At 36.8% G+C, this 13,888-nt stretch overlaps 1 long non-coding RNA gene across 2 annotated transcripts in view; it reads left to right on the forward strand.

The window, feature by feature from the left end:
* Positions 1-13,888, forward strand: part of LOC142140204 (uncharacterized) — a 272,251-nt gene that overhangs the window by 167,897 nt on the left and 90,466 nt on the right. The window lies entirely within an intron of this gene.

Genomic DNA, 13,888 nt, shown 5'->3' on the forward strand with positions numbered 1-13,888 from the left:
GACAAGAACCTTTTTAAGACCTTAAGTAGCTTGATTTGACTAGAATGCATGAGTATCATGCACGGGTTAACTTGAATATATATATAATACCTAAGTGAGGCTAAGTATACAATTCTGGGAAAGTCATTAGGAAAACTTGTGTATTATAAGGAGTAACACATCCCTAATAAAAATCAGTATAGATATATCAGTTCAGGTCTCACATCTTCGTGACCTGTATAAAAGCACTCAGCCTGCAGCCTTGTGCCTTTATTGGGTCATAGAACTCCTCTGTGACTTATCACAGTGATGGACAACCCAACATACAAGGGCCTCATTTTTAGCCCTCCAACCTATAAAAGGGGGTTCATTTCAAAACATTTTTGCTGCTCCCACATTCCAAAATACCCAGCATGCCCACCTACTCTAAAATTCCACCACATGTCACTCAGATCTGCCACTTACTGCAAAATATCACGACATACCCTCAGACCACCACTTGTCACAAAACACCCACACATGTATTCTACAACCATGCATACCTATTTGTGTGTGTGGTCATATTACTATTGTTGATCTCTATAGCAGCACTATATTACGCAGGGCATTCCAGATAGTATTGAATCTTTGAAGCTTATAGTATGAATTCAGTTCCACACAAACAGACACACAAACTATGGTCAATGTTTGTCCAAAAGTTCCAACCATTTTAACAGGCCCAAATTAAGATGGAAGGAATCTGTCTTTGCAGTCCATGCACTGAAAGGCCAATTATCCTCTAAATTGAGCACCTGCTTTTGTGGTCAAATTGAGCAAAGGTCCTGCATCTCCAGCTGAGTGGCAGAATTGGTCCATTTACAGCCAGAATTAAGCTCACTAACAGTGATTAAGAAATCTTCAGTATATGAAATCTGTACTGGTTACCCCCTGTAAAGCAATACTGATGTAGATCTACATCTATGTTACTCAGTGGGTTTAAAATGATCTTAACATATATATATATATATATATATATATTAATAGCATAGGTATGACTTTATGAGGGACTTATTTCTATGATGATATTATTTGAGCAGAGTATCATATATAAAATTAAAGGTCTTGGTCTATAGATTTGCAGAAAAATGGTGGAGTTGTAATCGGTTGCATCATTATGGAGTTATTCCGCAAAATGCCCTCCTGACATTTACAGCAATTCATTACCATTGCCCACTGGAAAATGTGACAATTGCCAATACACATGTGCACCTGCTGGGTGGTCTAGAAACTGTGACAGTTATTTGCAGCCACATATAACAGCGCATCTTGCGGGGACCATGGGCAGTAATGTAACTTTGATGGAATAAGTTATACATATATTGTAGTGTATAAAGAAATTCTTTAGATTCTTTAATATATTAATTGACAATATAGGTATTTATTCATTAAACTTCGATGTTAAAATTTCTATATATAATGTAGTGTTAATAATTTTAGTCATCACTTTAATTTAAGGCGGTTGCCAAGTTGTTGCTATAGTTGTCTTTTATAGACTATTGAGATTTTGACATTGATTTTTTTACTGTAAATGGATATTGACTTTAAAAATGCAGTCCAATTTCTATTACGGTAGCTATCAGCACAGAACACACTCTTTAAAAGCCATCATCTACAATTATAGCAAACATATCAATGCATATAAGTATATATAGTAGGATTTAAAGTAGGATGTGTGTGTATAAATATACAGCAGGTGGAATAAATATTGAACACATAACATTTTTGTCAGTAAATATAATTATTGTGGCTATTGTAATGAAATTTACACCAACTGTCAACGACAACCCTTGCAATCCAGACATGCAAAGAAATCAAACCATAATTTAAGTTTTGTGTAATAATGTGAAATGACACAGGGAAAATGTATTGAACACATACAGAAAGGGAGGTGCAAAAAGGCATGGAAAGTCAAGACACCAGCTGAAATCTATCAGTAATTAGAAAGCAATCCTTCCAGCTGGTTCAGCCACAACTGATGGCCTATAAAAAGGTGTCTCATTACGAATGTCTCACACAAGAAACTTCTCATGACGGGTAAAAGCAAAGAGCTCTCTCCAGACCTTCGCTACCTTATTGTTGCAAAACATACTGATAGCATTGGTTACAGAAGGATCTCTAAACTGCTAAATGTTCCAGTGAGAACTGTTGGGGCCACAATCCAAAAGTGGAAAGAACATCATTTCACCATAAACCGACCACGACCAGGTGCATCTCGCAAAATTTCTTATAGAGGATTGAAAAAAATTATCAGAAGAATTATCCAAGAACCAAGGACCACTTGTGGAGAGCTTTAGAAAAACCTGGAATTAGCAGGTACAATTATTTCAAAGAAGACAATAAGTAATGCACTCAACCGCCATGGCCTGTATGCACGCTCACCCCGCAAGACTCCTTTGCTGAACAAAAAACATGTTGAAGCTCGTTTAAAGTTTACTGCACAACATTTGGACAAGCCTGTGAAATACTGAGAGAATATTATGTGGTCAGATGAGAGCAAAATTGAACTCATTGGATGCCATAATACACAACATGTTTGAAGGAGAAATGGCACTGCACATCATCCCAAAAACACCATGCCAACAGTGAAGTTTGATGGTGGGAACATCATGGTGTGGGTCTGTTTTTCTGCACACGGTACTGGCATACTGCATATGATTGAAGGAAGGATTAATGGAAAAATGTACCGAGACAATCTTGATATAAATCTGCTGCCATCTACCAGGATGCTGAAGATGAAACAAGGGTGAATATTTCAGCAAGACAATGATTCCAAACACACGGCCAAGGACACTCTGAACTGGTTTCAGAGAAAGAAAATAAAGCTGCTAGAATGGCCCAGCCAATCACCTGACTTGATTCCCTTGCATTTGTGGATTGCAAAGGCTGTTGCTGACATTTGGTGTAAATTTCATTACAATAGCCATATTAAATATACATATATATACAGGGCCGGTGCTAGGGTTTGCGGCGCCCTAGGCAAAATTTTGCATGATGAACACTTTGTTTTTATATTTCTATATACAGTAATACTGACTGTCTGGACGTTCTGTACCAGTTAGCACTACTAGATTTGGCGCCATCATCCCTCTTTCTATATTAACAATACTTATTTCTCGATCGGAGTACCATCCGATAATTAAGAGGGAGGCTGCCTACTCTTATGAAGAATAGTGCACACCAAGATCGGTGATTTATATTATTATTTACTCTCTTATTTCGAGTTTGAGCGCCAGTATTTATTATATCTAATAATACATATATATATATGCTCCTTCCCAGACAATGCAACCTCCCTGTGGTTTTTAAAACACGTAGACCAGAAAACTGTGACTAGCATATCTGCCCTGAAACACTAGTCCTGTGCCTTTGTCAATATATATATATAGTATATGTATATCCAGTGTTTGAAGTGGGGATGTATATAATACTGCCACTTCTCCTTCTGCCTTCTTTGTAAAACTATCAAATTCCATTCACTTACATTCCCATTGAATTTTTCATACTGTCCAAAATATTATGAATTTCAAAGTACATCACATTGTTTTACTCATCTCTAGTTATACGGAACAGTTATCAATCCTATTCGCAAACGGAAACCAGTTGTTTGAAAAGTATGACTTTCTATAGATTACTTTTGCTTCTGTTTTTGTTTAATATAAATAATGATCTAATATTTAGATACTTTATAATTTTCCTTTGCGCCTATAGCTATACCACTTCCTTATGTTCTGTAGTATTATTACATTTGAGGATGAAATTCCTGGTAGCAAAACTTCTAAATTAACCAGTGATTGACTAAATTGCGACGTCATTAAAACGGTTAGTGGTGCAGCTGAGGATACCCTTGTGATCTCCTGGGCTATTATCCCAATGAATATTTCTCTAAGAGACAACAAGTTGTGATATGTCTTTGTGGCATCCTGTTATCATTTACATTGTGTGTGTGCTCGATTACTGCTTAACAATTGTTCTGTGAGTTAAACTAGAAAGTTGAGGTCTAGAGGTTATTTCTACCACTAAAGTTCTCAGTATTTTCTACCTTGTATCTGTAAGTGTAAAATTAATACTTGGAAAACATTCTATGTTGTCAGACAGAACTCAATCAATGTAGAGAGCATGCCATCTTCTGGCTGTTTTGTAAAAAGCAGGATATCCTCAAACAAAATGATAACTAAATAGCTTTAAGACTGCAGACATCACCATTTTATATATAAACTGTTTGGAAAGGAAACAACAGAGTTGTTACTTGTGCCATGCATTGTTTTCCTGAGGGACCGTGTTGAGATAAGAATTCATTCCTCCATCGTGCCCTAACCACTACTTGAAATTTCCAGCTTGACATTGAAGGCTCAGATCACGGCTAATAGTGTATTAAGGGAAGAGGGTTTTACTGGAAATGCTGAAGGGTCCAATATCAAATATTTTGTTTAGATTTCTTCCATGTGTCCAGTGAAAAAGAAAATATTAAATCTTTCAAGGCTCTGGTCAGAAAACATAAATATTAATATACGCACCGAAGGCTTGTTTTGATTTTTAATGTGCCTGGATCTCCAATGCCAGTTTGATAATGTTGTATGTTGGCTCCTAGGGAGGGTGGCTAGTAAGAGGCTTTGGTCATAAACCGTTGTCCACAGAAATTATTATTTGACATCATTCTAGTTGTCCAGCTGCCTCACAAGCTTAAATATTAAGTTGTTTACACTGTTTTCACTTTTAAAAACAACACAGAAAACACAATTAATTTAGTTTTTTTTTATTTAATGCACATAAAGAGTAATCCTATTAAAAAATTAAAATAATATAGTGTCTTATGTTGTAAACTTTAGAAAAAAACTTTGTTTTTCCTCTAGTTGCAATGATATTATTTTCATTGTTATATGATTATAGTTTGATTAAATGTTCTAGACATTATGTTGGATGGTAACCAAATGTGAATGTCCATTTCATGGCTCGAAGGTTTATAAACATAAGCACATTAGGATAATTAATTATTAATGACTGCTTATTTTATTGAGTAGACCTGAGAACACTCTGAATTTCACACACTGCAGCAACCAGGGATGACTTTTTAATATGAAATTTCCTGGACAGAAATGAACAAATCTAGATTTTTTTGCTTGCAAAATGATTTGCTGCATCAAACCAATTTATTTTAGGGAAATCTAGTTCACAATCACCAAAACAAAAATGAAGTGAATAATAAGGTGTTTTAAGGTACATCTTTAACATTGAACATGTTTATTTTTGTTTGTTTTTTTAATAATTTTTTTTACAGTTTTTTCTCTAAACTGATACATTGGCCACAAACAGTTTTGCCTATTTCTAGCACTGGGTCAATTCATAAATAATTAACTTTAAAAGCTGACCTAGCCAGTCTTTTAAGTATTATTTGCAAACTAGCACCAGGCTTTCAAACCTGCATCACCACCCTGAAAAATACCACTGATAGTCACCAACTTGGCTCAGTTCATGAATAAGTATGAAGAATGTTTGTTCTCAATTTTTACAATATAAATAGCATCAATTCATCATCATTTTGCAAATCTATTTTTAAAAAATAATAATGACCTGGCCAAATTAAAATCCTTCAACTTCAAATTAGACCTAAAACTGCTCCATCCAGGGCATTATTTGCCAGTAATGCCCTATTCTTTTAAGATTGTTCTAATCTCAGGGATTATTACTATTATAGTCTAGGTATAGTGAAGGGAGTTGCTGTGAGGCACATACATACAGCAGGTATAGTGAAAGGAGTTGCTGTGAGGCACACACATACAGCAGGTATAGTGAAGGGAGTTGCTGAGAGGCACACACATACAGCAGGTATAGTGAAGGGAGTTGCTGAGAGGCACACACATACAGCAGGTATAGTGAAGGGAGTTGCTGAGAGGAACACACATACAGCAGGTATAGTGAAGGGAGTTGCTGAGAGGAACACACATACAGCAGGTATAGTGAAGGGAGTTGCTGAGAGGCACACACATACAGCAGGTATAGTGAAGGGAGTTGCTGAGAGGCACGCACATACAACAGGTATAGTGAAGGGAGTTGCTGAGAGGAACACACATACAGCAGGTATAGTGAAGGTAGTTGCTGAGAGGCACACACATACAGCAGGTATAGTGAAGGGAGTTGCTGAGAGGAACACACATACAGCAGGTATAGTGAAGGGAGTTGCTGTGAGGCACATACATACAGCAGGTATAGTGAAGGGAGTTGCTGTGAGGCACATACATACAGCAGGTATAGTTAAGGGAGTTGCTGAGAGGCACACACATACAGCAGGTATAGTGAAGGGAGTTGCTGAGAGGAACACACATACAGCAGGTATAGTGAAGGGAGTTGCTGAGAGGAACACACATACAGCAGGTATAGTGAAGGGAGTTGCTGAGAGGAACACACATACAGCAGGTATAGTGAAGGGAGTTGCTGAGAGGCACACACATACAGCAGGTATAGTGAAGGGAGTTGCTGAGAGGCACGCACATACAACAGGTATAGTGAAGGGAGTTGCTGAGAGGAACACACATACAGCAGGTATAGTGAAGGTAGTTGCTGAGAGGCACACACATACAGCAGGTATAGTGAAGGGAGTTGCTGAGAGGAACACACATACAGCAGGTATAGTGAAGGGAGTTGCTGTGAGGCACATACATACAGCAGGTATAGTGAAGGGAGTTGCTGAGAGGCACACACATACAGCAGGTATAGTGAAGGGAGTTGCTGAGAGGAACACACATACAGCAGGTATAGTGAAGGGAGTTGCTGAGAGGAACACACATACAGCAGGTATAGTGAAGGGAGTTGCTGAGAGGAACACACATACAGCAGGTATAGTGAAGGGAGTTGCTGAGAGGCACACACATACAGCAGGTATAGTGAAGGAAGTTGCTGATAGGCACACAATGTCACTGGTAAGCAGCATGAAATTTCTCCCTGCTGTGTGACAGACAACAGCATGAAACCTGCTCCGAGGGGAAGGGAATTCCGATGTGGACATTGTGAGTGGCATAAGATAGATGGGACACTAAGTGGCATATGGAGAGAGTGCAGTGTATAATGTGTGGGGGAAATTGGTACAGTGGATGGCATGTGAGTGGCTTCTGGTACAATGGATGGCATGTAAGGTACACACGGCATCGTGAAGGACATATGCGGCACAAAGTTGGAATCTCTAGATATGGTGACATCAGAATGTTGCTGGGGCTTGTGCCCCAGGTCCTTTAGAATGGCAGTACCATCTCTGCTTTAGTTTCCTGTGACAAATATATACACTTTTGCTGTAAAACAATGTATATTTATTTTATTTGTAGCAATATAAAGTAGAGATATTTAAGCATTTAGCATATATATATATATATATATATATATATATATATATATATATATACAAGTTAACCTGTGCATGATACTCATGCATTCTAGTCAAATCAAGCTACTTAAGGTGTTAAAAAGGTTCTTGTCAAGTATTTGGGCCATAGCCCAGGCCTCAACCACCAACCACTCCCCACTGTCACCCCCGGCAACCACCAACCACTCCCAACTGTCACTTCTCCTTCAAGAAATATATATATATATTTTTTTTAAATCTTTATAAACACTTTTAACAATTAACAAATTAAATTAACAAATTAAAAACATCTTAGTATACCAAATTTCAGCCCTTTCTGAATTTTTTTTCCCACACACACTAAGAATTTAGTAGGTCAGTGTATAACTCCGCCCAGCAGGTGGCGCTGCAGCTTAGTATTATTTTTTCCACACACAGACAGACTAACACACGCCACTAGACATTTATATTATAGATTTCACTATGCTTTTAAACAAATGTTTTGTACATAGACAAGGAATCAAACAAATCATCACAAAAAAATGTCTGTTGCCGGCTTAAACAGTTTTTGTTTTGTTTTGCTCTGAAATGTAACATTTGGAAACCCTCCCACTAGATATCCTAATTTTGCTCCTGGGCAGCAGTAGAGAATTGACAGTGCATCAGATATCAGTGCATCTGGACTGCAACCTTGCCAGACAGCTAGGAGGTGGTAAGAGTTATTATTTTTATTCACAAAGGGGCATTTTTATTCATGAGGGGCAATGGTTTTGGGGGGGGGGAGGGCCAGTAGACTGAAATTTTACCTATGGCACCAAGAAACCTTGAACCAGTCCTAAATATAATCTGTTTAGCCTATAATAAGTTATATGATTTTCTTTTGTTCTATTAAATGTTTGGCACAATATGTTGCTCAAAATTTGCAAAACACTTGACATATTCCATGTGTTGGCCCATAATACCTTGGCTGAGACAGAGTTACCAGATCTCTTTGCAATCATTTTGCAAGGAGTTAACTTATAAAAAGCAAAATTAAACTTAACTTAGAAGCAGGATGCAGCTGATCTGCTAGATGCCCTATGGTTTAATGTCCTCATTTTGGTTTTTTTCACTCTTGTCAATGCCCATCAGCCATGAACATGATAATCATTGAAGGCAAATAATAACAACACTTAAAGTTTACCAAAAATAAATATCTTGCTTTAATAAACAGACACCAAAAACACACAAACAATTCTATTGCCATAACATAAGCAAGGCTCTTACCAGTCAGGACCATGCCCATTATATTCTCAGGTATGATGGCACACTATTAAAAGGCTGCTATAAGGGCATTGATGGATAAGTACAGTATGTAATCCCTTATAAAAGTATAAATGCTTCCATATAACATTTCTCAGTCATTTATTTTACTCTCCTTCTGTGCAAAATACTTACAGTTGGAAAAATAAACAATGTGGAGTTTTATTGGAAACTCATTAATCATGACTAAGACACCTTACTAACCTAAACTGTCACTGGTACATAGATGTTTGATAACCCTTTAGCTATGTCTGCAGGAAATCAGATATCCCAAATAGAGTCAGTATTTCTGAAAAAAGTTTCTTCTTTCCAAGTTTCATGATATCACCACATTCACTCACAGTCTTGGAACATTTACAAAATGAGCAGAAACACCCACAGCATATATATTGTCTGGACTATTTTAAAGATACAAATATTTTGTTCTACAGTAACAATTTAATCTATTTGTTAATGATCACGAACACACACATCGTTGTGACACTAAAGTCGTGGTCTGTCTAAATCAGTGATGGGCATCCTTATACACATCAAGGGCTGCACATGCCCTTTAGACAACCCACTTGCCACACAAGGCTCCCACTCACCCCAAAATGCCCGTAGGTACTCAAAAATTCCTTCAGATTTCCCCACTTGCCACCACTTACCCCTCACTGGGAGTATCAGTGACTAACATCTACTAATCTAATATCTAATTCTCCCTTGGTGTATAATAACTAAAAAAAATCTCTATTTTTAAGTCATCAAGAATCAGCACAGAGGAGGTAAGGAGATTACATGATGCAGACCACAACCAATAAGATTTTGACCCATGGGTGAAGTTTGGTGGCGCATAAGGATGAGAACTGGTGAGATCTGTGGCCAACTGAGGGTGGAGGTGAGAGCTGCAGGTGAAGGCTCGGCGGATCGTCTGTTGCCCATGGTCCATATTCATCCTCAATTGTAAAGCACTATAGAATTTGCTGGCGCTATTTAAATAAATGTTGATGATGATGTTGATGATGATGATCCTCATATTAAATAAATTGTACACTAGAATTCTGTGTAAGGACAATTAGATTTGGCAACGTATCCTAATTGAGGAAGTTTTATAATATAAATTAATAATGAAACATTAATAGAGATAAGACCATTATGTTTCTATTAAGATCTGTTTCTTCTAGGATTATTTACAATGGAGCAATGTGCAAATATATTGCACCATATAAAAGAAAAGGATACAGAGCACCTTACTATATATAAGAAGCCCTCTACCCTTATTTGATTTTACTTAAATTGATGTTGTCATTGTACATGCTGCTCAATTTAAGAAGAAAGAGTAGGGAGAAAATAATGAGATATCCACAGAAAAAAGCATGTTTAGGAATTAACTACAGTTCTGAAGTGTTGTTTTCTGCTGGTGTCATGCAGTTTTTAGTAGTTTAAATTGTGATTATTTTCCCCAATCTCGGCTTCTTTGAAAAGTAATTGTAGATTGGAAATTGCAGCATTTAAATAATTTATGAGAAAAAAAAACATAAATCCAGAGGAAAGTAGCAAAGGTACACAATCGCCCATTAAAGTACAAAGAAAAGGGTCAAATCAGTTCTAGTTATCACAGAGCTTGTTGCCACTCCTGTAGCACTTCATTAGGCTTGTCTGACTGTTTGGCCCTAGGTTGGTTTTCATTTTAACAGTTGTCGTCCTGGTGGTATACTAAACTATACAATGGTGAAAATTTGCATTTGTTTCTGCTAGCATTTTTTAAAAGGTATTTTAATAATGAAAATATTGAGAAAGGATTTAATTTACTTTTAAATAGTTAGATATGGTAATTAAGGTTGAAAAAGATAAAGGTACATTGAGTTCAACATTCTGATTCATTAAGGAAAGTAAAGCAGGACAAGGACCCCAAACATACAGCTAATGTCATTAAGAACTATCTTCAGTGTAAAGAAGAACAAGGAGTTCTGAAAGCGATGATATGGCCCCACAGAGCCCTGATCTCAACATCATTGAGTCTGTCTGGGATTACATGCTGAGACATAAGGATTTGAGCAAGTCTACATCCACAGAAGATCTGTGCTTAGTTCTCCAAGATGTTTGGAGCAACCTCCCTGCCGAGTTCCTTCAAAAACTGTGTGCAAGTGTACCTAGAAGAATTGATGCATTGGTGCTGTTTTAAAGGTAAAGGGTGGCCACACCAAATATTGATTTGATTTAGATTTCTCTTCTGTTCATTCACTTTTCATTTTGTTCATTGATAAAAATAAACTATTAATAAAAATAAACTATTAACACTTCTATTTTTAAAGCATTCTTACTTTGCAGAATTTTTCCACACCTGCCCAAAACTTTTGCACAGTATTGTATATATATATTAAAAATTCCTAAATTCCACAGCCAATATTCAAATTCTCAAACTTAAAGGCTCATTCACACTTTCTTTTTTCCATGCTGTGAGTTTCCAAATGGGTGGATGACCACATGAATAATCTAGATGGGCAATAAGGTAATTGATCCCTGCAACATGTTGCCATTTGAGTGAAAGCCAAACATAACTGCTCCAAAAAGCTAGCAAGAATTGCAATGCTACTATCATATTAATGAGGATGCTAACCTGAATTCACTATGAAGATGAACTAAAGATACCATTGCAAAGGCATAACTATCATAGTCAGAGAGGGTGCTGCCTCCCCTGTCACAGCCCCATGTGTATATGAGTTTTTCTCGCCCTCGAGCAGTACATGGTGGACTTTCACAAGACCTCCCTAAGGGACTCACAAGTATTGTGTTATGCCCCTGTATCATGGAGAAGCTTCCTGGCCAAATATTCATGAGTTAGTTTTTACTGTTTGGCTACATTCTAGATTAGTTTATAGATTATTGGTTCAGTCCATACACTAGCTGCCCAACCCCCCCCCCCCCACCCCACACACACACAAATACAAACTGTACCATAGTTTGTTTAGACTGACAATGAACCAACATTCTGCATTCTGGAATATTTGTGTTTGGGTGCATTCATCAGTGTTGAATGTAACCAAGCACAACGCACATCATATTATATAAATGCACCCTGATATAATATAGATAATAAATATATGTATCTGAACTAGAAAGAAACAAAGCCTAATTTTAAATATCTCTTTCTACTACTAGTTCTTCAGGTGATGTGTATTGAAGATTTAGGGGTAAATGTATCATACCCCGGTTTTGTCAACTCGCGGGAGTTCGGCGTCTTCGCAGCTTAAATTTAAAGCAGCGCTGCCTTGTAAAGGGAAACTTCTCTTTACAAGGCAGCGCCGCTTTAAATTTAAGCTGCGAAGACGCCGAACTCCCGCGAGTGGACAAAACCGGGGTATGATACATTTACCCCTTAGTGTCCTTTAAAAGGTTTTCTTTGTATAGTGTATGTGTGTACTCTATACTGTGTGAAATAGAGATCACAGGATTAAAAAATATATAAATCATTCCGTAGTATTGTGTATTTCAGTACTTGTACGAATATAAATAAAATGTAATTTATTAAATAAGTTGAGGCTTTAGAAATAGAGCATAAGGAAATATTTATTGAAGAACAATATTCTGATGAGTTAGAATATTTGCAGTGCAGGCTATAGGACAAATACCATCTTCTTACAAAACATGTTTTCCTCCCAAGAGGCTTTGGAAGAAGACAATTCAAGAAGAGATAGACATTCTCTTTCTAATGAATCTTTTACTTTACCCTTTCTTTCCCAACAACGTGAGTTTGTGTTGAGCTTGTGTTAAGTGATCTGGGGATACCAGTTCTCACTGGATATTAATGTAATTAATGTATACTCATTTTGCAGAAGTATTATTGAAAAGGGGCTGTCAAAGTTGACTTTTTAGATTATCCATCTGGCTCCTAAAATTCACATCCTGTCTCTTATGTGGTGCCAAGTCTCTACTGAGAAGGGGCTTGTCACTTAATTGCTGCTGTGGATCACAGATGATGGTTTATAGGTTTAGGCAAATTGCAAGCAGTGCTTTGTTAACAAATTGAGAACACAAAGGTATTTGATAATTATCCAGCGGAGCTCAATTGGCTCTTAACAGCACCTGCATGAACAGCATTAGGGAGTCTTGTTTCAACACAAAAATGCTTGCTTCTTGTTAATTAACCTGTATGCACTTGTTACAGATGAAACTTATTTCTATGCACTTAATACAGAATCAGTGTAGTCAAATATACTTGGCCCCATTTACAGTTGTCTTGTAACTGTAATGGCAATGGTTACATACAGCACAATTCTCAAGCATTATTTATGGAACAGCAGGGAAAGTTAAAGTTTAGAATTACAGCTGTTAACAGTTAGTCTAATGGGTTATCTGCCCAATCCTATGTGATTATGTGTTCCAAGATTTATAGTATCATATATTGTATATCTTTATTTAGTCCTTGTGTTCCAAGATGTAGTGTATATTCCATATACTTCATTAGTTCTTGTTAACCCCTTCACAAACTTAACAGTTTTTGGATTTTTGCTTCCAGAAGAGGTGGGTCTTTCATTTGGTAACATATTGGATTAAATATTTTTATTTTACTTTATGCCCATTAAATAGGGACAAATAAGTAAAATAAAAAAAAAGTTCTCTTGAATTCCCATAATTAGTATAAAGCAGTTAGTGTGGCACTACAAATTCACCCCAAAATGATATCGCCTACTGGGCGATACCACTAAAGTTTTGAGGTAGTTGTAGGACCATTAGCAATTGTATGTTTGTGTTTTTGGGGGGGGGGGGGTTTGCATTTTTCCATACCATTTTTTTATACTGGGGAAAACATTGAGCAGTAATTTCGATAGGTCTCCCATTGCTATTAGATATATTTTGCCTGTAGACATTAGTATTCATTTGCATTGGAAGACTGTATTTATATCTTTTTTGTTTAGTTTTGTGTTTTAAAGGACATACAATGCAACATGGAATACATATATAGATAGCTATTATTTAGCAAATTCATATACTAGAGAAAAAGTGATACATTCCTCGTAACCAATGAAATACTTGCATTCATTCTCTAACTATATTTAAGTAGTAAGTAATTATAAACATTAAATCAGCTGAAAATGTATCTTTATATGGCATTAAGCACACATTCGCAAATGTGCTGCTGATCAACCCATCTGTGCTTACACTGATGTATACAATACTTCATTGCTTAGATGTGAGGTTTGAAATCAATTACTTACAAAAATAAGACCGCAATAGAAAACAGTGAAGAGACCTTTT

Source organism: Mixophyes fleayi, chromosome 2 (assembly GCF_038048845.1).
Source record: "Mixophyes fleayi isolate aMixFle1 chromosome 2, aMixFle1.hap1, whole genome shotgun sequence".
In the NCBI taxonomy this organism is placed as follows: domain Eukaryota; kingdom Metazoa; phylum Chordata; class Amphibia; order Anura; family Limnodynastidae; genus Mixophyes; species Mixophyes fleayi.